The 26,048-nt window shown below is 43.2% G+C and overlaps 1 protein-coding gene across 6 annotated transcripts in view; it reads right to left on the reverse strand.

Moving 5' to 3' along the window:
* Window positions 1-26,048, reverse strand: part of LOC307200698 (signal transducer and activator of transcription 5B) — a 69,835-nt gene that overhangs the window by 38,301 nt on the left and 5,486 nt on the right. For 2 of the 6 annotated variants that reach the window (XM_079949484.1, XM_079949481.1), the window contains exons 1-3: window positions 24,700-24,908; window positions 17,976-18,017; window positions 16,700-16,742 (exon numbers count right to left, since the gene is read on the reverse strand). The gene's annotated coding sequence lies outside the window, so the exon portion shown is untranslated. Of the gene's footprint in view, window positions 1-16,699; window positions 16,743-17,975; window positions 18,018-24,699; window positions 24,909-26,048 lie in introns of those variants that run through there. The other 4 variants (XM_079949483.1, XM_079949480.1, XM_079949485.1 and 1 more) reach the window with 2 other exon arrangements.

Genomic DNA, 26,048 nt, shown 5'->3' on the forward strand with positions numbered 1-26,048 from the left:
AACCCCGTAAGGTCACACTAATGGGCTAGTGCTTGTGCAAGTTCAAAGCTATCTGGCTTTTGCGTAGGAGGTCTGGGAAACAGTGCAAGAGAGCTGGGAAAATCCCAGGCACCTTGCTTCCTTGATGTTTGATGTCAGTGTATAGAAATGTGTAAAACCTATCCAGACTGTGCAGGAGCACCAGCTCCTAAAATAAAATGAAAAGCAACATGCAGGGAACAAAAACATATTTTCCAGACCTGCAGCAGAATCTTTTCCCCTGGTAGCCCCATGACTGTGAAATTCATTGCCAGCTGACCTCCACTAAGCTAGTCCACTGCAGGTCGTAAGAAGGTTTTCAAATATTTGTTTTATATGGCAAATGCATGTGGGATGGGAATTTTTTAAAATTTTATTTTATGGCTACTAAGTGAACAAGATGCTCAGCGATGAGCATCCCATTTCCTAGAGTGGCTCACCGGATGCCTCTGGGAAGGCCCACAAGCACAACCTGATCAAAGAAAACCTGCTTGCCATATAGGCAGGTAACCACCAAAAAAATAGTTCCTAGACCAAGCCTCTGCAACATAAGACCCAAGGTTCATTGGGGCCATCTCCCTGACAGTTTGTGACTCTCGGGGAACATTACGAATATCCATCATTTGTGGTCCTTTCTCACCTCTCTGGGAGAGCCGCTAAAGCCTGCTTCCTCGCAGTATGGAAGTATTGTTCCTTCATATGCCAAAAGCATACAAGTCCCAGTCCATGTGGGAAAGGCTTATAGTAACTCCTAACCACTTCAGCCTTGACTCAGTTCTAGGATGTTGGCATGGTGAGAAGCTGCATTGCAGGCTCCATTCACAGAGATGAAGGTCTCTCATGTTACCCTTGGCAGTGAGGGGAGGGGGCCCACATTGCAGGAGTTCCCGTATCAATGGGTGCATCAGTCAGAAATCCAATAAACAGATGTGAAAAGTGAAGCCCGAAGGTGGAGAGTTGGAGGCATGGAGAAATGGAAGCAAGAAATGATCATCCATGTGGCTCCTTCTTTAGCAAACATTTCGCTAAGTAAACAAATGTCAAGACTGCTGCTAGTTTGCAGAGAGCAAAACGAAGTCACAAAAAAGGGAAACCCCGTTCCCCAGTGGTGTTGTCACCGGGGAGAAAAAAGAAGGATTTGTGGACATTAAATGTTGATAGTAGGGACGCGGGTGGCGCTGTGGGTTAAACCACAGAGCCTAGGACTTGCCAATCAGAAGGTTGGCGGTTTGAATCCCCGCGACGGGGTGAGCTCCCATTGCTCGGTCCCTGCTCCTGCCAACCTAGAAGTTCAAAAGCACATCAAAGTGCAAGTAGATAAATAGGTACCGCTCTGCCAGGAAGGTAAACGGCGTTTCCGTGCGCTGCTCTGGTTCGCCAGAAGCGGCTTAGTCATGCTGGCCACATGACCCAGAAGCTGTATGCCGGCTCCTTCGGCCAGTAAAGCGAGATGAGCGCCACAACCCCAGAGTCGGTCATGACTGGACCTAATGGGCAGGGGTCCCTTTACTTTTACCTTAAATGTTGATAGTAAAAGCAGTTAGGACACATAACATGTGTACATGGATATCTGCAATAAAATATTCTTTTCTTGCATATAAAAAAGAAATCACTAGATCGGTGTGTGATTCAGCCTTTTTTAACCCAGCAGGGAGGGAGCAGCTTGCAAGTTTTTTCTCAGTCCTCTGGATCCCAGCGAGGCAACATGACTGTTACAGCCCACGTTGCTGCCCGCCCCCCGCCACACTGACAGGAATCGTTGCACAATCAGTACGCGGCTTGTATAGTCTGCAGGGCAGCATCCTGCTTTGAGTGTGGGAGTGTCCTGGCGAGGGGGTGGGAAGAAAGGTATCTGGCTTTCCACAGGGACACTTTTCCTATCCTCGCAGTTATGTTAGCACAACTGCTGGGTAAATGGGACTCCTTTGGCAACCTGTTCTACCCACAACAAAAATCAGTTTGCAACAAATGCACTTTCAGCGACTGGGGGGAGAAAAGAGTTAACTTAGGCAGGGTTATGAAGGGGAAGAAACAGCAGTTAAAGTCATCGAAAACACCCTTGTGTTGTCCTCTTTCAAGCCCTCTTGGTTTCTTGTGCAAAGAGGAAAGGAGAGCCACGAAGACAGGACTGTCACAATCCGCGACACCCAAAACAAATGGTGACCTTTGCTGCCATCTGAAAGCACTCCTCGCCGTTCTCATGAGCACAAAAGGACTGCTGATGATGAAGGGACGCAAAAGGAGAACATAATGAGCGCAGCCGGAGCCTGCAGCCTGAGACGTCACCAAACACGCAAGCTTGGCAGTCAGGGAAGGTCACAGCTTTATTTAATTTTCAAAAACAGCACAGCTATTCTGAATTGGTTTGGAGCATACTGCTTGTTTGTGTAAGATACAAAAATAGGCAAACATTTCATTGGCTTTCCGTATGCCATTCAACAGATAGCACTGGGCAAGCATGAAAAACACCCAGCTCTCCAAATCAACAATAGAGTGCTAAACATGAAAGTAATGTACAGTTTTTTAAATGGAGCAAATACTCTCTACCATCCAAGACGTCACAAGAGTTCACCTAAAGCAACTTTGCTACTATCAAGCATGAGTGTGTGTGTGTGTGTGTGTGAGAGAGAGAGAGAGAGAGAGAGAGAGGAGAAAAAGAGTGTCTGCCAAACTTACCGACAATTGTATGAGGCAAGACCAATCCGTGACCATGTTACAGCAAGATTACAACATTGCAGAGTGGGAAACTGTTATCATTGAGTTGGGAAACCGACCTACTTTGCCAAAGACACAAACGTCAAAGAGTAGGCTGTACATACAACTGGGGAATATGCACAGCCAAGGTAGCAGATTAAATAGCTCCTTTGGGGTTTTGCAAGCAAAGAGAGGGCACTTGCTGTTCCACTGTCTGGGCCAGTCAGATGGGTGAATCCTGTTTTATCAGCAGCTTGAGCCCAGCCATATCATCCAGGAAGTGGTGCTCACAAAGAGCCACCCCCAGCACAGCAGGGAAGAACAGTTAAAGGCAACGCACCTTCTATCAACTAGCAGATGTTCATGCCTGCCCTGGCGCAAGTAGCCAAGCTTTTCGTGAAAGCACACCACAATACTTACTCTCTCTTGCTAAGCAACACTCCCTTAAATACCCTCAAAGAACACCTGGGCTATCCCCCCCCCCCGGGCTATAAATGGATTGGGGGAAAGTGTAGGGAGGGTTAGAAAAGTTAAAGAAGCATAAACTAAATTGCCAGTATTGTTAATATTTTCAAGGAAACAATTTGAAAAAAACGCTTTCTGTAAAACAACATTAATACTGATTAAACAACATTGGAAAAGAGGAAAACCACTCATTCCTGCGTATTCCCACTCAAGAATGTTGTCTTAATGGAAACTTCTGGAGCAAAGGCTCCAAGTGTCTGGTTTTCTCATTATTTTCCTTTTCCCGCATTTGGTTTCAACACAATACATTACTCAGGCCATCTCTGGAGGCAACTAAAAATCACAAGGAATTACTGCTCAGCTCGGAAGCCACAGAGTCAAATGAATATTTCTGTACTGAGCAGAACTCAGTTACAAAAAATACCCTCCCACCCACGCTATGACGATGGTAGTCAAGCCCCGGACATGGAAGTGAAAAATTTCCTGATAAAAACCGTTCAAGTTTTGTTATTACATGAAGACACACACATGGGAAATCCCTGGCATACACAAATACTTCACTGCTCATTTACAGCAAATGCAATTGACCTCTGCCTGGAGAACTGCTAAGGGCAAAACTTGAGTTCTGTGCACACAAAACCTTTAAGTCACAACAAGGTGTGGATGACCGTGCATAGCGTACATACTGGAAGCTTCCTACCATTGGGCAGAGAGATATAACAACCTTAGGCATCTGATTCGGTGTGTCAAAAAGGGGCAGCAAATATTAGAGTCATAGAATCATAGCACTGTAAAGATGGAAGAGACCAAGAGGATTATCCGGTCCAACCCCCTGCAACCCAGGAATCTTTAATTGCCATGTCTCAGGAGTGAAACACCTTTGGCCCACCAAACGTTGCTGGACTCCCAATCACCCTTGACAACTGGTCTTGCTGGCTGGGACTGATGAGAGTTGGAGTTCAACTACATCTGAAGATCCACAGGTTCCCCACTCTTGTTGCATTTTTACTGCCAATGAGGTGGAGGAGGCACTTGTGGGATCTGCTGCCTCAGGTGCCAAAATAACTCAGCTGCCCTTGGCTCCTATATACCTTGGCTGGGGGTGTTGGAGAACCATTTCCTACTCCAGCTAAGACAACAAAGTTTCTTGGTGAGTATTACTGGAGCAAGGGTTAATTTGATCAGATGCAGGAAAGTCATACAGGCAGCCCTTCCCTAATTTATGTATGATCGATCGTGTACACATGAACCACTCTGATCCCAGGACTGATCCAGAAATGTCATAAAGTCATCACTGAAACGTCACTAAAAGGGCAGGACAGGGACAGAACAGGATGTTTGCAAGCCTTTTCAATGAGTTCTCAATTACATGCAATTTCACTGACACGCGTGGTGCCTCTGGGCATAACTCCTGCGCGTAAAAAGGGGGATGCCTGTATCTGGATAGAAATGATAGCAAGGGCAAATCACGTAAAAGCCACAGAGTGGGTAATAGAGACTTTCTGAGGAGCAACTTTGAAGAAAATACACAGAAATCCATCTGTGTAGACAAGACTAAGATCTGGAAAGTGGCAGGCCAGAGGCCCAAATCAACATTCCTGTACTCTGCCTTCTTTCCATATTGCCCTATCAGTTTGCTACTGTTCACACTGGTAGCTGAGCAACGTGTTTTTGAAGCTTCAAGTATTAGCCAGAGTAGATTCTTCTAACAAAAACAGTACCAAGCAGGAATGGAACAACTTCTCATGCGTCTGGATTTCTGAGCTTGTCTGCCCCACGCTCTTAAAACCACACACAACTGAAATTTAACTCACTGGCACCCACACACGGGATATATATATATATACATACATACATACATACACACACACACAGAGAGAGAGACATCAGTGCTATTCCTACACTTCTAATACATTTCCTTCACATCATACCATTTGCAAACGGTAATTAAAGTTGAAACCAAATATCATTTTCCTGGCAGTAAAGCTCCAGTGAATTCAATGGAGCTTACATCCAAGTAGACACGCATAGGATTTCACTGTGCATAAGAAAGGAGTATCTGTGGCCCTCCATACGTTGTTGGAATCACTCCCATCAGCTCCAGCCAGCATAGACAATGGTTTGGGAGTTGGTGGGAGTTGTAGATCCAACATCTGGAAGGCCACAGGTCCTCCATCCCTGAATTAAGATAGTATACTAGTAAAGGAAAACAATAAATCAGGGGCACACCACTGAGACTACCTATATGGGGGGAAACCCCATACAAATGAGGTCACAAACTAGAGAAGTCCTGGGGAACCTGGGGCCCTCCAGGATGTTCCTAAACTACAACTTCCAATACCCTTGACCCTTGACTATATTGGCTGAAGCTGGATGGGAGATATGAACGGGGTCGTATCAACCAACATGGATAAGTCACAAAGCCAAAATGTTACAAAAGACGGCAGACTACCAAAGACCTTTTTTGAAATGATAGACAATATGGATTTGATTGATATTTGGAGGACAAAGAACCCCTTGGGAAGAGAGGGAACATTTTTCTCTGAAGCCCAACTGACTTGGACAAGAATCGACCAAATATGGATATCTAGAGGTCTGGCACCCAAGGTCAAGAAGGTGGAAATCTGCCCAAAGACCTGCTCCGACCATAATGCAGTAAAGATGGACTTGACACTAATACCAACCGGCTCCTTTAGATGGAAGATGAATGACAATTTGTTTAGAGATCAGGAGATTATTAAGAAGGCCCAAAAAGCTCTAAAGGACTATTTTGAGATAAACTTGAATACTACGGTGGAAAAAAGAACCATCTGGGACGCAAGCAAGGCAGTGATGAGGGGGTTCTTGATACAACAGAATGCTGTAAAGAAAAGGACACAAAATGAGAGGAAAGATAAAATTCTGGAGAAAATTAAAGAATTAGAAAAGAAGCTAAGATCAAACCCGAAGTCACAGCCGACGCTGAGAGAAATTAAGCTTCATCAAGCACAATATTCTAAATTGATAAACCAGGAAATAGAGTGGAAGATTAAATTAATGAAACAAAAAACCTTTGAATCGGCGAACAAATGTGGAAAACTGCTAGCTTGGCAGTTGAAGAGGAGACAAAAACTAAATACAGTTACAAATTTAGAGATTGAAGGAAGAAACATTCAGAACCCTGTGGATATTAGAAAGTGCTTCCAGAGATATTTCAAAAAATTATATACCCAAGGGCCGCAAGATGAGAATGAGATTAAACAATTTTTGGGAAAAAATGGACTGCCAAAATTGTCACAAGAAAATAGATCAATCCTGAACTGTAAAATAACACGACAAGAGATGGAGCAAGCCATTCAAAATATGAAATTGGGCAAATCTCCAGGACCAGATGGGCTGACCTCCAAGTATTATAAGACATTAAAAGACTATTTGATACAACCATTGATGGATGTTAGCAATGAAATTATGGAGGGGAAGAGGGCGCCAGAATTGTGGAAGGAAGCTTTTATCACATTGATACCAAAATCGGAAGCTGAAAAGACACAACTTAAGAACTATCGTCCCATCTCTCTTCTAAACGTGGATTACAAAATTTTTGCAGATATTATGGCAAGTAGATTTAAAAAAGTTTTAAATGAAGTAATTCACAAGGACCAGGCGGGCTTTCTCCCAGGTAGACACCTGTTTGCTAACACAAGGAATATTATTGACATTTTGGAACTTTTGCAAACAGACATAAATACAAAAGCAGTGTTAATTTTCATAGATGCGGAGAAGGCCTTTGACAATATCTCCTGGAAATTTATGAAGGGAAACTTAAAAGAAATGGGAGTGGGACGGGGTTTTGAGAATGGGATTGATGCAATATATTCAGAACAAAAGGCTAAACTGATAGTTAACAATGTGGTTACAGAAGAGTTTAAAATTGAAAAAGGAACACGACAAGGCTGCCCTATTTCCCCTTTGCTATTCATTTCGGTTCTGGAAGTGCTCCTGAATATGATTAGAGGGGACAGGTTGGTGGAAGGAATTCAGGTTGGAGCGAAACAATATAAACTTAAAGCTTTTGCAGATGACCTAGTTTTGACCCTGCAGGAGCCAGAATCTAGTACAAAAAGAGTATTACAATTGATTCAAGACTTTGGTCGGGTGGCGGGATTCAAACTAAACAAACAGAAAACCAAGGTATTGGAAAAAAATTTGACAGTTACAGAGTCGGAATGGTTTCAGAGAGAGACAGAATTAAATGTGGTTAAAAAAGTAAAGTACCTAGGGGTAAACATAACAGCAAAAAATCTGAGTCTATTTAAGGATAATTATGAAAAATGTTGGTCAGAAATTAAGAGAGACTTAGATAGTTGGACAAAATTGAAACTTTCTTTGCTAGGCCGAATTGCTGCTATCAAGATGAATGTATTGCCAAAAATGTTGTTTTTGTTTCAAACACTACAGATTGTGGACAAGACGGAGTGCTTCCGGAAGTGGCAGAGAGATATCTCTAAATTTGTCTGGCAGGGCAAAAAGCCCAGAATTCAGTTTAAGATATTAACTGATGCGAAAGAGAGAGGGGGCTTCGCCCTGCCGGACTTAAAGTTGTACTATGAGGCCGCAGCTTTCTGCTGGCTAAAAGACTGGCTACTTCTCGAAGACACTGATGTATTGGATTTGGAAGGTTTTAACAATGCTTTTGGTTGGCATGCATACTTATGGTATGATAAGGTTAAAATCAATAAGGCCTTTAAAAACCATATTGTCAGAAAAGCAGTGTTTAATGTCTGGACAAAATATAAAGACTTATTGGAAAATAAAACTCCAAGGTGGCTATCACCTCTGGAAGCTAAGGCCCGAAAAAGACCCAATATGGAGGCCAAATGGCCAAAATATTGGGAAATTTTAGAAAAAGATGGAGACAATTGGAAATTGCAGAGTTTGGAGAAAATGAAGGATAAAGTGCGAGACTGGCTTCATTACGCTCAGATTAAAGAAGTTTTCAAAAATGACAAAAAGTTAGGGTTCCAGGTGGAGAAATCGAAATTGGAATCAGAACTGTTAGAACCTAAGACTAAGGTACTTTCAAGAATGTATAACTTGCTGTTAAAATGGAATACACAAGATGAAATGGTTAAATCGGCTAAGATAAAGTGGGCACAGGACATTGGGTACAATATCATGTTTGAGGACTGGGAAAGGTTGTGGACCACTGGGTTGAACTTCACTGCATGTAATGCTTTGAAGGAAAATGTAATGAAAATGATATATAGATGGTACATGACCCCAGTTAAACTTGCCAAAATATACCATTTGTCTGATAACAAATGCTGAAAATGTAAAGGGAATGAAGGAACATTCTTTCACCTCTGGTGGACGTGCCCTAGAGTGAAGGCCTTCTGGGAAATGATATATAATGAGTTGAAAAAGGTATTTAAGTATACTTTCCCTAAGAAACCAGAAGCTTTTCTCCTGGGTATTGTCGGCCAGAGGGTGATAAAGAAGGACAGAACTTTTTTCCTGTATGCAACAACAGCAGCAAGGATACTCATCGCCAAGCATTGGAAAACTCGAGATCTACCCACACTGGAAGAATGGCAGATGCAACTGATAGACTATATGGAACTGGCTGAGATGACTGGCAGAATCCGAGACCTGGGAGAGGAAAGGGTTGAAGAAGACTGAAAGAAATTTAGAATTTATTTACAAAAATATTGTAATTTGGTTGAATCTTAAGAAGGATGCCAGACTATAAATAATTGAGCACCACTAAAATAGATGTAATCTGGATGACAAGTGTGATGGAGGGAAACATAAACCTTTGGGAGAACTATTAGAGTAAATTAAATGAACGGGATTTAAGAATGTAAACAAGTTGATAAATTGCTGGTAAAAGTTTATAATGATGTAAGTGGGAGCGGGAGACGTGAGGGAGTCCAAAGAAGCTTTGAAAATATGTTATGATACATGTTATATTGTTTATTATTTTTGCATTTTGTATTTAAAAAACCTTAATAAATATTTAAATATATATATATATATATTGGCTGAAGCTGGCTGAAAGGAGTTAAGAGTCCAAAAAAGATAAACAAAGCCACTGTTTCTCCATACTTTATGAACAGGCTCCTCCTTGTTAAAATGAGAAACGAAGCTGATCTCAAGTAGGTACCGTATTTTTTGCACCATAACACTCACTTTTTTCCTCCTAGAATGTAAGGGGAAATGTCTGTGCGTGTTATGGAGCGAATGCCTGCGGGTGGCGGGGGGGATCTGCTGCAGTCGTGAGCAGAGGATTCATGGTTCCCCTTCCTTCCCTCCTCCGTGGTTACAAAGCATGGATCCACATGGATCCTCAGGATTTTTGCATTGGGCTACTCCAAACTTACTGTCAGATCACATGTCTGTGGCCACAGCACGAACCACAAAAATCATATATCCACTATTTTGTTTAGAATATTTTTTTTCTTGTTTTCCTCCTCTAAAAACTACATGCGTGTTATGGTCTGGTGCGTGTTATAGAGCGAAAAATACGGTACATTTTTAAAGCCTCATATCCACACCCTCTCTAGCAAACTAAAGGGATTGGGCTAAGTGCTGTCAAGGTCCAAATTCATTACAATAAGCAGGCACAGAAAATTTGATTAGTTAAACGTTGGTCAGAAGCTGAAGACATTATTGCATGAAAAACATAGTTGAATATACTGTATATTCAGATAAGAAGGGGGAAAGAAAAAGATTTCTACAACAATTTTTAAAGTATCTGTTTCAGCAGAAGTCTATCAAAGTTTGCAGAAAGATTTATTCTTATTGTTTTATCCTGAAGCCAGCCCCCTGCACCAACTAAACGAAGGCTTTTCTGTCTTCAGGCCCTTTGGATGTTTAGTAATGCTTCCCTTCTAAAATGTTTTGCACAGTAGTACAGCTCATAAATCACTTGCAGGAAGTCATTTCCATCCTCAAAGTTAGGGGAGGGGACCTGTGGGTTACAATACAGTGTTGGACTACAACTTCCTTCATCGCTGACCACTGGAAATGATGGCTAGGACTGATGCGGGTTGTACACAGGTGCCCCATCTCTGCTCCAGCTAGTCAGCCTTCCTCCAAGTCCCTGTCTCTCTAAATACCCATGGCTCTAAATACCCATCTAGCCAGCATCCTAGAGTGTTTCCACACACACCCCAGACATACCCTTCCCTTGGTCACCTCAGGTTATTGTTTGCATTTATAACCTTGACAATGAGACTCATTATCTGACTCATTTGAGCTCTTATACCCTAGTTTCCCTCTCCACCTATCAGCTGTCAAATCTTGAGCTTGTTACTGATAGATTGGTAACTATAAATAGGCAAAAAATGGTCATTTGTCTGTCTCCTGTCCTGTCACCTACAGGCTTTCTGCCCCGGCCAATGGTTGTGCACTGTCATGAGATGTTCACAAACATTCTAACTGTTCAGTGAGTGTCAGAAACAGAATGTTGACAAATAATAAGGCTTGCTGTGGATGGAAGTGAAAAGTTAGCTTGTTTGGGGAAAAGAGATAACAAAGGGCGAAAGGACAGGTGGAACTATGTGCTGTCAGCAGGAAGGAAGGAGAAAGAATTCTGGGAAGATATAAGGAGGCCAGAAGCCACACAACTGAAGAAAAAAGAGCAGTAGGCTTAGCAAAAGACATTGAAAACATTTAAAAGTGTGGAGACAGAAGACTGAGATAAAGAACAGCTAAGCAGAGTGAGGGGCTAGGGTGAAATAGTTTGTGCAGCCTAAGCACAAGAGGGGCTCCAAGTTGTTGGCAAAAGGGAAAAGTATAAGGACAAAAAACTTTTAAGATAGGAGCTGTGGAGAAGGGAAAAGACAAAGGCTGAAGATCACATATCAAACGGAAATAACCAACCAAGTGTTCAGCTGCAGGTTTCTAAGGTACTTAGAATAAGTTTCTTTAGCTATTTTAAACCCAGAAGAAAGCTAGGAAATAATGAAAGAAAGTATTAAAATACAAACATAGCATTACCACGTATAGTTTTTTTATAATGAGAACATTTTTTCAAAGAACATACAATTACAACAGAAAATGCCTATTGCCTTCTCAAGCCAAGTCAAATTGGGCCCCACACTGCGATATAATAATCTGGGAGGCTGTGTTGTTCTACTTCCTACGCCGAGTTTGAACAGGCAAGAACAACAATTCCCTCATCATTTTAACCCTCACAGGAGAGCAATAACCATCTTTCCAATGACAGGGAATTTTAAAGTAATGGTCGCTCCCCCTACCTGGAAAACAGAATTATCTATGGCAGGGATGGGGAACCTGTGATCTTCCGTCATACCTGTTGCTCCCATCAGTCCCAGCCAGGGTGGCTGACAGTCAAGAGATAATAGAAGTTGTAGTCATAGAATAATAGAATCCCAGTCCAGCAATCTCTGCAGAGGTACGTGTTCCCCACTCCTGATCTGTGGTCTCCAGAGTCTGGGAAGTAAGGCTCATCCCTGTGGCCACATATGACAGCCTCTGCCAACTGGTGCCCTCTAGTCATTTTGGACCACAACTCCCAGCATTCCAGATCATTGGCCATGCTAGATAAGGCTGATGCAGATTGGGAGTTCAACAACATCTGAAGGGCACCAGATTGGGGAAGGATAATATGATACGTTCCTTTCCCTCCACCACCTTCATGCCTTATGATATATGGCTCTTCTATGCCTTAAGCAGTACCCTCATGTTGGCCCAATAAGTTTCTTCCTTCAGGTAAAACCTTTCCTGAGCAGTGTTAGAAACTGAGACATGAAAGCAAGGAGCTAAATGGCACCTTAAACCTAGGTTATGGGAGCAACAATGGAATGTCTGGGCGCACTTTTTTTATATAACAAGAATACAAAGCTGAAAATGAATGAACTGCAGCTAAAATATTATGTTCATTTCTCACCTGATCTAGTCCTTCCCCTGCCCACCTCCCTAATATTCTTAAAAGGGTCTCTTCTCCAGTCTTCAGGGAGTTGCAGGAAGTGGGGAGGCAGAAAAAGGTCCTCCTTTCCTTCCACTTTGCAGTTTTAATATGAAATCTTAGGCGCAATACTACGCCCAGAGCTCAGAAACTGGTCACGCTAATGAAATTCCCTGTTGCAAAATGCGCCTAGAATAATGGGAGTTTGGGCCACTGTATACTTAACCTGCCTCTGGTAGCAGAAAACATGCTTTGCATTCATAAGAACTAAAGTTCAGAATCCCTGCTATCTCCAGTTAAAGCAGGGATGAGGAGCTTGTGGCCTCCATATGTTGTTGGGCTCCCAACTTTCATGGCCAACAGAGAGAGATAAACTGTTGTCCAATAACATCTGGAGAGCTGCAGATTACCCATCTCTGAGTGTGTTTGTTTGTTTCAGTCATTTACATACAATTTTATCATTAAAGGCTCTCTGGAACAAGAGGAAGGGGGGGGGAAATCTACCAAAGACGCTGGAGTGTTGTTGACAGTCAGAGGAAAAAATACTGGACTAGATAGTCCGGTGTTCTGGCTCAGTATAAAGCAAGTGGATACATCTCTTAATTTATAATCCGCCCCCCCAAAAAACCTTGTGCTGCCCATCAAATGTAGACTGAGAGCTTTCCAAGCAAAAATAATGCTAGTTCTGTGCTCTACACAGCATCTAAAACATTACAGTCGTACCTTGGAAGTCATACAGAATCAGTTACAGAAGTCCATTCGAGTTCCAAAATGTTCGGAAACCAAAGCATGGCTTCTGATTGGCTGCAGGAAGCCTCGTTGGAGGTTCGACTTCCAAAAATAGTTCACAAACTGGAACAGTCATTTCTAGGTTTGCGGCATTCGGGAGCCAAAACATTCCAGAACGAAGCTGTTCAAAAACCAAGGTACGACTGTACTTGTGTAGGAGAACATTGCTAGCTGTTATAGATGTGAGGTATGGGGCCCTCATGTCAGTTCAACACACATACACATACCCCAGATCTGCATAAATTTCAGGGGAATATCCAAATTCTGCACAAAAGCAACGCAAAATCTACAACTTAAATAATTTATGCAAATATGCTCACAGGCCTGTTTGCCTACTTGTTCTAAAGGCCACTGAAAAGGGCAGGAAACCATGTAGGGCATCTAAAAGTCTCAGGAGATTTGGATCTTTTGAGATTTCACTACTGATCATTACTTTTCATGTTTATCACTGAGATTTATAGGATGCTGAATTCTGTGTCTAAAACAGATACCATCTAGCAGCAGATGGTCTGATGGTGGAAGTACAGCTTTATGCACTTGGCATAATAATAGTAATAATAAAAAGGGGGCAGACGTCTGGGGGGGGAAGTCTTTCGCAATCCCACCCACCATTGAACCCATTGAGTTTTGAGTGTATGTGATTTTGGCTTTACGTGCTACCCCCAGAACGTAACCCCAGCGTAAGTTGAGAGTCACCTGTACAGAATATACACTACCCAGATCAAAATGAACTATAAGCAGGAAACTCCACAGTGTATCATGTCAAAGGAACTTGAAGTAAATAAAGTAAGTTCTGAAACAAACTTTCCACGATGCCGCAAGCGATCAAGTAGTACCATCAACCAGGAGAGACCAAATTCTCCTACAGTCTAGAGATCTGAAGATTTGAGGAGGGAATGGGGGAACCCCTCAAATTTCCCTTGAGGAAAACACCCCCCGCCCCCCAAAAAACCCTGGGAGGAATTTTCCCCATGTGCTCACATCTTTACTGCAGCCCATAGACAATGGGTGGTATTCAACTAAGTTTCACTCAGAGTAGACTAAGTTAGGTTCATTCATTTCAATAGGTCTACTCTGAGTAAGATGTAGCTGAGTAAGATGTAGCTGAGTAACACCCACTCCCTCCAGAAATACACAGCAACACAACTCTACAAGATATAAACCAACAATCAGAGAACTGCAAAGCATATCCATCTCTGCCTACGCTATGCATCATAATTCCTTCCATTTCCAAAGTTCAGACTGTGTATCATTTGCTTATGTAGCCAAAAGGCACATCCCATGCAAGTTTGGTAAAAAAAACCAAGGTTTGCAGAGATACAAAATATTTTTAGGTGGGATAAAACCAAAACTAACAATGGGCATGAAATGCTGAATGGCTGTTTGGGAGCAGGGAGAATGAAATGGCAGGAATCCTCAACAATAGTACACCACACTGCATTTTCTGTTGCTGCCCTGGACTTCTGGAGGAAGGGCAGGATATAAATGGAATAAATAATAGTAACTGTAAACAGGATTTCTAACCCGCTTTTCACCACAAGGTCCCAGGGCAGGTTAAAACAATACAGTGATGCAATTTAAAATGAGATACAAGAATTTAAGTAAGAAACCAATGCAATTTTAAATAAGAAAATACAGTAAGGGGTATGACTTCAACATCCAATGACAGCTATAAGGTGAAGAAAGTACACACCTCTTTGGGAAGAGAATTCCACAATTTAGGGGCTGACATAGTGAATGGCCTGATTTCTATTAAATTTTTCAATAATAAAGCAGTTAAGTACCAAGCACAAAAGATTTGTTCTATGGAAGACACAAGTGTCTTTCCTTAACAATAACCTAAGACACTCTATAACACAAACATATAATCAACAGTCAATGTAAAAGAAAAGGAAAAGAACCCCCCATCACACACAAGAGCAAAAAAAAACCCCAAACTCTGAAAAGGTTCCAAAAGTTAGAGAATGGCTTTAAACATCAAAGTAAGTACCGGTACAATGCAGTTTGTTTTAACACAGAGCTTATGCGAGTTCTAAATGGAACGCCAGCCAGTAAACAGGCTGTTGCATTTTGGATCGGTTGAAGTTTCTGAGTCATCTTTTGCTGCAAATTCCAATCAAATTCAATAAAGATGAATGAGAGAGTGACAAAGAATGTAAAACAACTTTGCAAACTTTAAATCTGAGGGCAAAGCTACACTGCGCAGGGCATCTGCAACTTGATCTCCGAACATTTGCATTTTTACTGAAAAGCAACCACATTCAAGAGGTGTGTGTCAGAATTTCATCAGAGCAGTGGAGCTGTGGGGTATTTAACTCTTCTGTGCCGTTTTCCCAATTTACATTCTTGGCTGCACTATCAAATCTGGGTTATCTTTAGGATCTGAGGGTGGGTGGGTATTTAAATAAGGAAAACAGCACCTGTATAGCTGTATAGATGTTTTGATAACTTTTCTTAACTCTACATAACAAGTTACTTAAAGCCCCCTCTTCTGCATGATATTAAAGGGATAGGAGTCCTGGTCTCAATTCTATCTGGTTACCCTAAAGCAAATATGGGGAACCTGTGGTCTTCCAGATGTTGTTGGACTCCAACTCCCATTAGCCCCAGCAAGCATGGCCAGAATGGAAGTTGAAGTCCATCTAAAGGGCCACATGTTCCCCACCCCTGCTCTAAAGGAAGAATCAAAACAACAGCCATATTTTCTTTAAAAAGGGGGGGGGTCTCATTGTTAAAGGGGTGGCCCTAACTTTGAAATTGTTGAATTAAGCTATTGGTTTTCAAGCTGTGTTGTAGAAAAGCTTTAGAAGGGTTCCTCAGTGGAGGACGATGTAAAAACAGCTCCACCAAAGCTGAAAGGTTGGCAAGCCACTGAGCTGGGTGTCTGACAGCAGCACTACCACTGTTACTGCTAGGGACAATGTATGCAAGTTGCATCCCACACCTTGTTTCTCGAAACACAGTCTTCATCTTGCTTTATTCCTGGACCAGACTTATAGCTCGTACAGCTGACTAAAAAATCATACACAACACCAGTTTGGTGTAGTGGAAGACCAGGGTTCAAATAAGTACATGATTCTGTGGGGAGGGCAAATTTCTGGTTTTAATTCTAAAACCTAAGAACATTTTCAGTTTGCTCTACCCTAACTGAAAAGTATGGGGAACACACTTTTTTTTTTTAACAGAGAAGTTTTGTAAACACGTTTATGGGCTGTATGTGAGCAGGGAGATCTCTGGCTAAAAGCCAAGACTAAAGCTTCCCACCCAAACAGCGGGCTTTTTGCAGCATTATTCCTTTTATTATTCATCACTCATAAAATACCCCACTATGCTTTATGTTCTGACTCTCCTCCCTGGCTGACATCTCCACTTGTAAGAATACCAGCTTCCTCTAGCACCTGTTTCCAGCCTCCAAGTCCCCTGAATCCTTTGCTGAGTTTTTGTGCAATGTCAGAGAACACTACAGACAGACACTTTACCAAACAATGTTTTTCTATCATGGCATTTCATGGTTGTCTGTATTAAGCAAAATAAGGAGCAATCTTTCTCTGCTATGTAATACTTGGTAAATGTTCGGAGCCATATCACCCCTTACAGCTGCTATATGTAAGTTTTTAAAAAGATTCATGCAACACCGAACTATGTCTTTATCACTGTGTGTAATTTGCCCTTGAGACTTTAAAATTCTTTTTCCAAGTGTTGTTTATATATTTTGAAATACTTAAAATATGTTTAGTTCTGTGACACATCTTTAAATAATCTCTTTTAGTTTTGTGTGTTTTGTGTAAGAACGCTTTTTAATACATAAATAATACTCCTACTCACATTATTTGCAGGTTGTTTACTGCTGGAATATCCTGGGCAAAAACTAAAAAGGATCAGGAAAGAAAAGTCTTACTTCTGTCCATAATTGGAGGTTCCAAATTTAACCCCATAATAGTCAGATCTGAGGGTTCTTTTAGTTATATCTCAGAAGTCATAGTTCTGTGTGAGTTGTATGACAAAGGGCTGGGGTGAAATGTGTACAATCCATACGTGATTAATCTTGATTTTAAGGCAGTTTCACAGGATTAAAAGCTACACAACAATGGGCTTTACAGACAGAAATTTTGTAAAAAGTTTGTTGTTTTTTTCCTGAGAGAGAGAGAACCACTCCAAAGAAAGTGGAAAAATCTTACTGACCTCTTTGAAACAACACAATTATCAGTGTGAATAAAGTTTTAAGACTGCAAGAACAAATAACCTACCTACTTCCCTAAACTTCCCCAATAAATAGTGATAAAACACGGTAGCAATGCATGGAGGGGCAGGCCTTCCACTCCATGGCAACAGAACAGAACTAGTCCGTAACTAAGGGCAGAGCAACAGCAACCACAGAATAAGACAAAGCCAGCCACAGTTGTATGTGCTGCTGCACATAAGAAATGGGCAAACTGTCCCACATTCACTGCTCAGTAAGCTGATGGTTTCTATTCACTCATTCTAACTGCTCAGAATGAGAACACGTCTGCAAGGAAGGGAAAATAGTGCAGCTTCTGAGACGGAAAGTTCCAGAACATAGTGGGTGAGAAGCAGGAACTTTAGGGAAGATCAGATGGAGAAGACCAATGCCCACAGAAAAAGGAGGAAGAGAGAACAACCTAAATATAGGAGGGGCTTGGACAGTGTTGGCAGGAAGAGAATGGCGAGGCTAAGGAATTCGGAAAATGTTGAGACTACAGGCCGAAGAGGTGGAGAAATAGTGGGCTGAATTTCACATCTAACATGTGGCACTGGCCAAATGTTTCTAGTTTATATCAGAATTATTTTGAAAGGATCAACAAGCATATAAGCAAGAACAGTTTTACGGTTTACTTTGTTTTCATAAGTGCTTGGTCAAACACTTTATAAAGGCTTGCCACTTGTCTTGCGTTTTTCTATGTGGTCATGCTCCACACTAGGGGAAACTTTACTCTCACTTGGTGTTGCATAGATCTTGGATAAAGAATGAAACAAAACCAGGGGGAGGGGTTTTTTTATTAAAAAATGGGAGAAGCAGAAGCAGCACAACAGAAATTATGTAAAGGTAGATTATTAAAGTTTGTATTTCTATAGGACCTACCTCCACTGGTTCCTCGCCCTCAACTGGAGCTCTTGAAAAGCACTGCAAAAGATAGGAAACAAAATTACTACAAAATAAAAGTATGTGGACTCTTGTAGGCACATAGTGTACTCTAAATAAAACTTAGCTCTAGATTTATTAAGCATGCCTATAGCTCCTTGATTATTACCACACACACACACACACACACACACACACACAAAAATATACAGCATGGCAAATTTCCCAGAGCCCCTGAAGGCAGCAGGCAGATGGAGTTTGGCCTTGTGAATACTTCCCATTGCAAGCTGAGCTCCCTTTCTCTCTGCAAAAGTCAGGGCAAGCTAACCCTGCTAGACTTATTTTCATGAGGCCAAGTTATAGCTACCTAACACTTTAGGGGGGCTTCAAAAATCATACTATTAACATAATGAAAAGATGGCCCTGTATAACTAACACTGTGTGCTGCTTTAAGAAAAGTGGCATATAAATGAAGCAATAGCAGCCATGAAAACTGTATCAGCCCCGCGTCATTTCTATGCTAGAACTGTGAAATCATTAAATGGGAAGGGACTGGAAGTCATCTGCTCATTCATCAGCAAGTTATTCTCCTACCAGCTATTTAGAAGATCAACCATGCAGTAGAGGTAACAGCCCATTACAAGGCTTCAAGCCGAGAACATGTGTTAGCACTGAAAAAGGAACCTGTGGAACAAACATCTCCATACGTCTCGTGCAAACAAATTAAACCACACAGTGCAGGCAGTAGGCAAATGTCCAGGGTGTCTAGCTTTCTATTTTTTCCCTACAATTCTGCACTCTGATAGAGAACTACAGTTTATTCATCCTAGATACCTGATCTGAAGGAAGTGCTTATCCCACACAGGCAGCCAAGTATTCTCATGGTGTAAACTGGGCTATTTCTATTGCCCTTTGCTTCACTGTATTGAACAACAACATAATTCCAAAACACACAGCCCAATAGATAAAAGAGTAATTGCTCCACAGCCCCACTGTCCTGGGGAAATAAACAAAGGGATGCCCTCTTTTAAATGCTTAGATAGCAATATGGGGTGGGGTGGGGTAGGGAGATTGATTATCCACATATATAGAGAGATAGCAAAAGCTGTATCAGTTGAATTTGAGCCTGCCATGCAGCAAAATCTTAACCCGAAAGCAACTATGCGAAATCCGTATCAATTGCACTTCATAATGAATTAGCAACAAAAGCTGTAAACTGCCCATTTAACAACAGGTGGGATAAACTCAGCAGCCAGCTGGTATAAAAGCCCCTCTACTTTACAGCTTGATATCTGCCCTAGAGAGAAATGTGCTGTAAGAATTGTCAGTATAGTGCAGTGGAACATTTAGGATTCATGTGCAAAACTCTGTTCTGCCAAGCAAACTGCCCACCACTATGACAGAAAGGAGGAAGTGCCCATATTGGGGGGGGGGGAAGCACAATTCATCCACGTGTGCTCTGCTTTATATGAGAATGCAATTGGACTGTAACTAGGGATAGAAATCCAGGCATCCCGGAAGAGACTGTCCCAGTATGATGCTGACCTTTAAAGCCCTAAACGGCCTCGGTCCAGTATACCTGAAGGAGCATCTCCACCTCCATCATTCTGCCTGGACCCTGAGGTCCAGCGCCGAGGGCCTTCTGGCGGTTCCCTCGCTACAAGAAGCCAAGTTACAGGGAACCAGGCAGAGGGCCTTCTTGGTAGTGGCACCCGCCCTGTGGAACGCCCTCCCACCAGATGTCAAAGAGAAAAATAACTACCAAAGTTTTAGAAGACATCTGGAGGCAGCGCTGTTTAGGGAAGCTTTTAATGTTTAATAGGTTGTTGTATTTTAGTGTTCTGTTGGAAGCCGCCCAGAGTGGCTGGGGAAACCCAGCCAAATGGGCGGGGTATAAATAATAAATTATTATTATTATTATTATTATTATTATTATTATTAATCCTTTGTTCTATATCAAAAAACAATAAGAGCTGCAGAGACAAAAGCAAATCCTCAGTGTCATCACCCACTCCTGCTTCTGTTTGTTTGTCATGCAAGATGCAGCAAAGAGTAGACAACGTACCCATCAAACTATTGATAGTTTTTTATTTTTATCATACCCACACATTATCTATGCATATCTATAACCTATACATGATTAGTCATATTTGCATCTTGTCCCTCCCTCAAGTGAACTCAAAAGGGGTGTACATGGGTAGATGTCAAGTGATACCTCACCTTATCATTACAACAATCCTGTCCAGTAGGTTAGCTTGAGAGATTGTTGCCACATTTCAGCTATGCTAGCGTGCGTCATCCCAGTAAGATAACCAGATATAGCGCCAATCAGTTGTTTGGGATGGGAGGCTCACAGCTGAGTATAGACATGAACTAGGCTTCAACATCAAAGCCCAACTTGCTCTAGCCTTGACATCACACTGCATCTCAATGTAGGAAGGAACATTCTGTAAAGGTACACTGCAGTAGTAGCTTAAAGGTAAAGGGACCCCTGACTATTAGGTCCAGTCGTGACCGACTCTGGGTTACGGCACTCATCTCGCTTTATTGGCCAAGGGAGCCGGCGTTTGTCCTCAGACAGCTTCCGGGTCATGTGGCCAGCATGGCTAAGCCACTTCTGGCGAACCAGAGCAGTGCATGGAAACGCCGTTTACCTTCCCGCCGGAGCAGTACCTATTTATCTATTTGCACTTTGACATGCTTTTGAACTGCTAGATTGGCAGGAGCTGGGACAGAGCAATGGGAGCTCACCCCATCGCGGGGATTCGAACCACTGACCTTCTGATCGGCAAGTCCTAGGCTCTGTGGTTTAACCCACAGCGCCACCTAAGTAGTAACTTACAGAGAGCTACTAGGTGAAGGTGATTCACAAGAGGCAGTCAAGTCAAATACAGCAGAGGAAACTTCCAAGGTCACAATGCAATCTGGCCTGAGGCAAAATCCATTCCTTACTGCGAATCTATCAAGAGCTGAACCAATCCACAGAACATCAGTGTTATTTTCTTACAGTAGGGGTCAGCAACCTTCTTCAGCCTGAGCCAGTCCACCGTCCCTCAGACCATGTGGTGGGCCGGACTATATGGGGGGGGTGAACGAATTCCTATGCCCCGCAAATAACCCAGAGATGCATTTTAAATAAAAGCACACATTCTACTCATGTAAAAACACGATGATTCCCGGACCGTCCACGGGCCGGATTGAGAAGGCGATTGGGCCGCATCCGGCCCACGGGCCTTAGGTTGCCTACCGCTGTCTTACAGCCTAAACATGTCTCAAGAGGCCGCTGCAAAGTTAAATACAACTTGTTCACAGAAAAGTACCACAGAAATACATAATTACCGTTTTAACACCAAACACACGCAACAGAATTAACCCAATAAATTAGTTCTTGTAGTCCGGCCACAATTATTTTAGCTGTTCTGTATTAGTTATACTCTGCTAAATAGATTGGCTACTGCAATTAACTGCACACAGGACTGCCTGCCATTAAAAGCTGTTCAGAAACTGCTGTTGTTTCAGAATAGTTACTAGATTGCTAATTACAAATGAATATATTATTCCAGTCCTTAGCTGCAGTCTGCTTCCAAGTCTAATTCAAGGTGTTGATGATTTCCCTTAACTCGGTTTTGTAAATAACCCAATTTAAGTTTTTTTGCCAGGCATCTAAACTAGATAGTGATGGTGCTAAGCCTCCCCGGGGAAAGCATTCTAGAAGAGCCACAACTGAAAAGGCCATTCTCATGTCACCAGGAGGCACACAGAGAAGAGCCTCAGATGCTGAACACAGGGTCTAGGTTGGTTCAAGTGAGAAGAGGCAGTCCTTGAGGTACTGAGATGTGTAAAAAGGTCAAAAACAGCAATTAGAATTGAGCACGGAAACTAATTGCTAACCAGTGTAGTCTTGGAAGACGATAAGTCCTATTCTCCATGGAAAAGCAGGCTTCTAGCTTCTTAACATATTATTATTATGATTATTATTATTATTAATAATAATAGTAATAATGAAGCCTTCAATGAAATGGACAGCTAGATGGTCAAAATGATCCATCCCTTCACCAGCCCTCTGTATTTCCATACTGATCTCATAGAAAAGGACTTCCTTTCTTTCACAGCTGGCAAAGAAACCAAGCAGGGTATCAAAAGCGGGATGGAGCAATTCATCCCTCGTCCACTAGCTCCCTTACTCACCTGCATAGAATTTCTGGTTGCCTAGCGCTGTGGGTTAAACCACAGGGTCTAGGACTTGCCAATCAGAAGGTTGGCGGTTCGAATCCCCGCAACGGGGTGAGCTCCCGTTGCTTTGTCCCAGCTCCTGCCAACCTAGCAGTTCAAAAGCATGTCAAAGTGCAAGTAGATAAATAGGTACCGCTCCGACGGGAAGGTAAATGGCGTTTCTGTGCGCTGCTCTGGTTCACCAGAAGCGGCTTAGTCATGCTGGCCACATGACCCAGAAGCTGTACGCTGGCTCCCTTGGCCAATCAAGCGAGATGAGCGCCGCAACCCCAGAGTTGGTAACAACTGGACCTAATGGTCAGGGTCCTTTATGGATCAAATGCAAAACTGTTTTACATCCTTGAGTATTTTGGGACCTAGGTGCCTGAAGTAATGCTTGTCTCTGGTTCAACCTGTCCATGTACTGAGGTGACCTTTGGAGACTCGCACCACCAGGCATCTCCACCATCTGAGGTAAGTGACAGAAACTCTTTTCAAGTGTGGTGCCTCATTTATGATTGGATTCTCTCCCCAAAATTATTATGTTTTCTGCACCAGGCAAAGTTATTTTTATTTGTCCTTCTAAACTGACATTTATTTCAATGTGTTGTAATTTATAAGTTTGTTTTGAGTTTTGTAAATAAATATTAGATACATGGCTGAGCAAATCTCTTACATGTTTTGTGTTTTTCTGATTGTTAAACTTGTTTTGTTTGCATGTAAGCCACTCTGGGAGCTTTTTTTTGCAGAGTACAAATGCTCTAAATTAAATAAATTCAATATATATTATTAAAGCGGATAAAATGTGGTGCAGTGCTCTCAACACTCACACACAGAAGTTGTTCAACAGAAAAGAAATTTTGTAAGGACACTGAGAAAGTTATGCATTTCAGAGAAAATTTCTGTTCAGCTAGTTTTGTCAGTAAAGTTGTGAGCGGTTCAATATGATGCACATGGTTTAAACAGTTGATTCACCAGTGGAGTCATCTCATGATTATGGCACAGAAAACGTCTACGTGCACCATGACAACCATTCCACCATAAAAAACAGCTCTGCTACAGAGGGAATTTGGGCTTCTTGAATTAGGACCTTGACTCTCAGACCCCCAACCCCCACATTTTCTCCAGAAGGCAATGCTATCAGAATCAACAACCTGTGGCAAACATGGAGCGATACATGGCAGCAGATAGCCCAGGCACCAATGACATTGCTTTGAAACTGTGTGCAGCAACGTTCGGGAAGCGGCAGGGAGGGGAAACTGCATGGCAGATTTATTGCTTCTTCTGCTAGAAAGTAAACACTCCCCCCCACCTCCAGCACATGCTGTTTACAGCTCAACAGGGAAAGCAAAAAAGCAAAATAGACCACTTAAACTAACACAGCCCTGGGTAGTCGTGGTCATCCATGTGAAGTGCCTGTGTTAAAGGCAGGCTAGTTGCCATATAGGGTTGGTTAAATAATAAAAAAAAAAGCAAACCAATATACCCAGGATTTTATTTTGAATCGGAGCTTAGCCTGGAAACCTATTTTCTTGGCAGTTGTGAGCAAGATAATACTTCTGAGCATACGCAGAGTGCTTTGCTGTCGCTCTGAAAGGATAAGGAAGGAGGACCTGCAGGGCAGGCGGTACAATTTTAACTCGGGTTCAAGTTCCTAGCACCTCTTATATAGCAATGAAACACAGGAAAGCTACCTTGCAGAAGCAACGGAAAGGCATTCCCTGCACCTCTCTCTCTCCCCTCAAGCTGCCACTCATATATGCAGGATCTGATGCACGCATAACTTTTTAATACTGTACTATCCTTGCCCTTACTGCCATTTCTTAATAGCCGCTGGTAGCAAAATACCCTGCAGTCCTTATCTTCTTCGCAACACAAACACACCCACCCACTGCCGCGGGGAGAGGAGGGGGTGGGGTGGGGGTTTCAACAACGGCACGTGTCACATGGCCGCAAGTATTTATTTACCGAAATGTATTTACCCCACAAGGAGAGGCTGGGGTGTTGGACCCATGTGCCATCCCACATTACAACAACACGCGCATCTGAACGGACGCCATCCAGCGCGCGCACAAACACGGCCGGGGACACGGGTTCACGGCGCGCGCGTTTATTCGCAGTTCCACGGGGTACACGTGACACGCTTTGCATGTCCCTGCTTAAACACAAACACAATATAACAATAATAATAATTTTATTATTCATACCCCGCCAGCCACTCTGGGCGGCTTCCAACACATATAAAAAGCACAACGAAATGCCGAGCATTAAAAAAACTTCCCGATGCAAGCCTGCCTAATCTAAACAACCCATAATATGTGTGTGGAACTGTACAAAACGGCGGTTCCCAGGAGCTTTTAACTCCAAAAAAGAAACACCCGTCACACGTCACCTCTCTCCCCACCACCCGCGTAAAGAAGGGGGTGGTGAACGTGTGAAACGGGCGGCGTGCGCGTGTGTTTCGCACACGCTTCCTTCCTGCCCCGGCGGCCCCTCTCCCTCAGTTCCTTACCTGGGCCGCCGCGGCCCAGCCCGGCTCGGCTTCCCAGGCTCGCTGCTGCTGTGCGCGCAAAGTCCCCTCGTCTCCTTCCTCCCTTTCCGTGCGTCGACTCCGGGCCTTCGCTCGGCCCCGCACAGCCCTGCCAGCCCCGTCACAGCCCCAGCCCCAGCTCCAGCCACAGCCCTTCCTGCCTCGGCGGGGCCCGCCTCCTGCGCTCCGTCCCTCGCTCGCTCCTCGCCAGACCCGCCTTCCTTCCCGCCCGAAAGCGGGGGCAGGCGCCGCGGAGCTGCCTGGCGAAACGCCCCTCAGCCTTCCCCACCCCCTCCCGCCGCGTTATGTACAGAAGAAGAGCCTGGGGTCGCCTCGCCGCCGCCTCGTCCCTCCCGCCAGAGGCGCGTGTCACCGTCACACATGCACACGGTTCTCCACAGAAGCGGGGCGCTCCTTCTCTGAGCTCCCTCAAAAGCGCGCCAAAAGCAACAACTATAAGTCGCCTTAGACCAGAGCAACCCCTGCGCTATGAGCATGCAGTTTGGCCTACTGGTCCAGAGGCGAGGCGACCCTTGTTTACTGTCCTCCACTCTCCCCCTAAATCCTCAAAAATGAATTGAAAAGCATTAATTCGGTGAGGTAGAAGCCTGCCCTGGTAATGTCCTTCTTTCAGGAGGGAGGTATTATCCATTATCTCCCCCCACCCACCCCAAAAAAGCTCAACAAGCTTTTGGGAGATTTCCCAAAACAAGCTCAACAACTTTTTGCTCCCCCCTTTAACAAAAATCCTGGCTACGCCCATGCTCTCCTCACAGACACACAAGAGTCTATGCCAGTTATTGCACCTTCCATCCCTCTGCAATTATCTAAAGTGGTTTTTCATTGCAAGGCACAACAGCGCAACTGCCGCAAAATGTTATTGCTCTTCTTCTGCCCTCTTTCCCTCCTCTCTCCCTCTCTGCTCCCTGTAAGCTAGAATTCCTACCCCAAACACTTGAGTGAAGATACCCTTGCCCCCCTCTCCTTGTACAGCTTTCCTCAAAAGTGACATTTTCCATGAAGCCTTTGAAACAACATACAGACCCTTATTCTTCACCTGGAACCTATAATGGGCGAGTTTCCAGCTCTCAGCAGACCTAGCCAGCATAGCCAATGGTCAAGGATGATGGGAACTGATCGAACAATGGTTTGTGCATAATGCCAAGACAAACCATGGCTGAGCATGAATAAGTAGCCATGCAGGTGCTCAAAGACTGTTGTCACTTTGCTCATCTCCTGGTCTTGCTACTGCTGCACTACCCAAAGCTAAGCAGTGGTTTGGTTTCATGCTCAAATCCAGGATTGTGGTTTGTCTCCCCTAAAACCATAAG

This window comes from Podarcis cretensis, assembly GCF_951804945.1.
Source record: "Podarcis cretensis genome assembly, chromosome: 13".
NCBI lineage: Eukaryota > Metazoa > Chordata > Lepidosauria > Squamata > Lacertidae > Podarcis > Podarcis cretensis.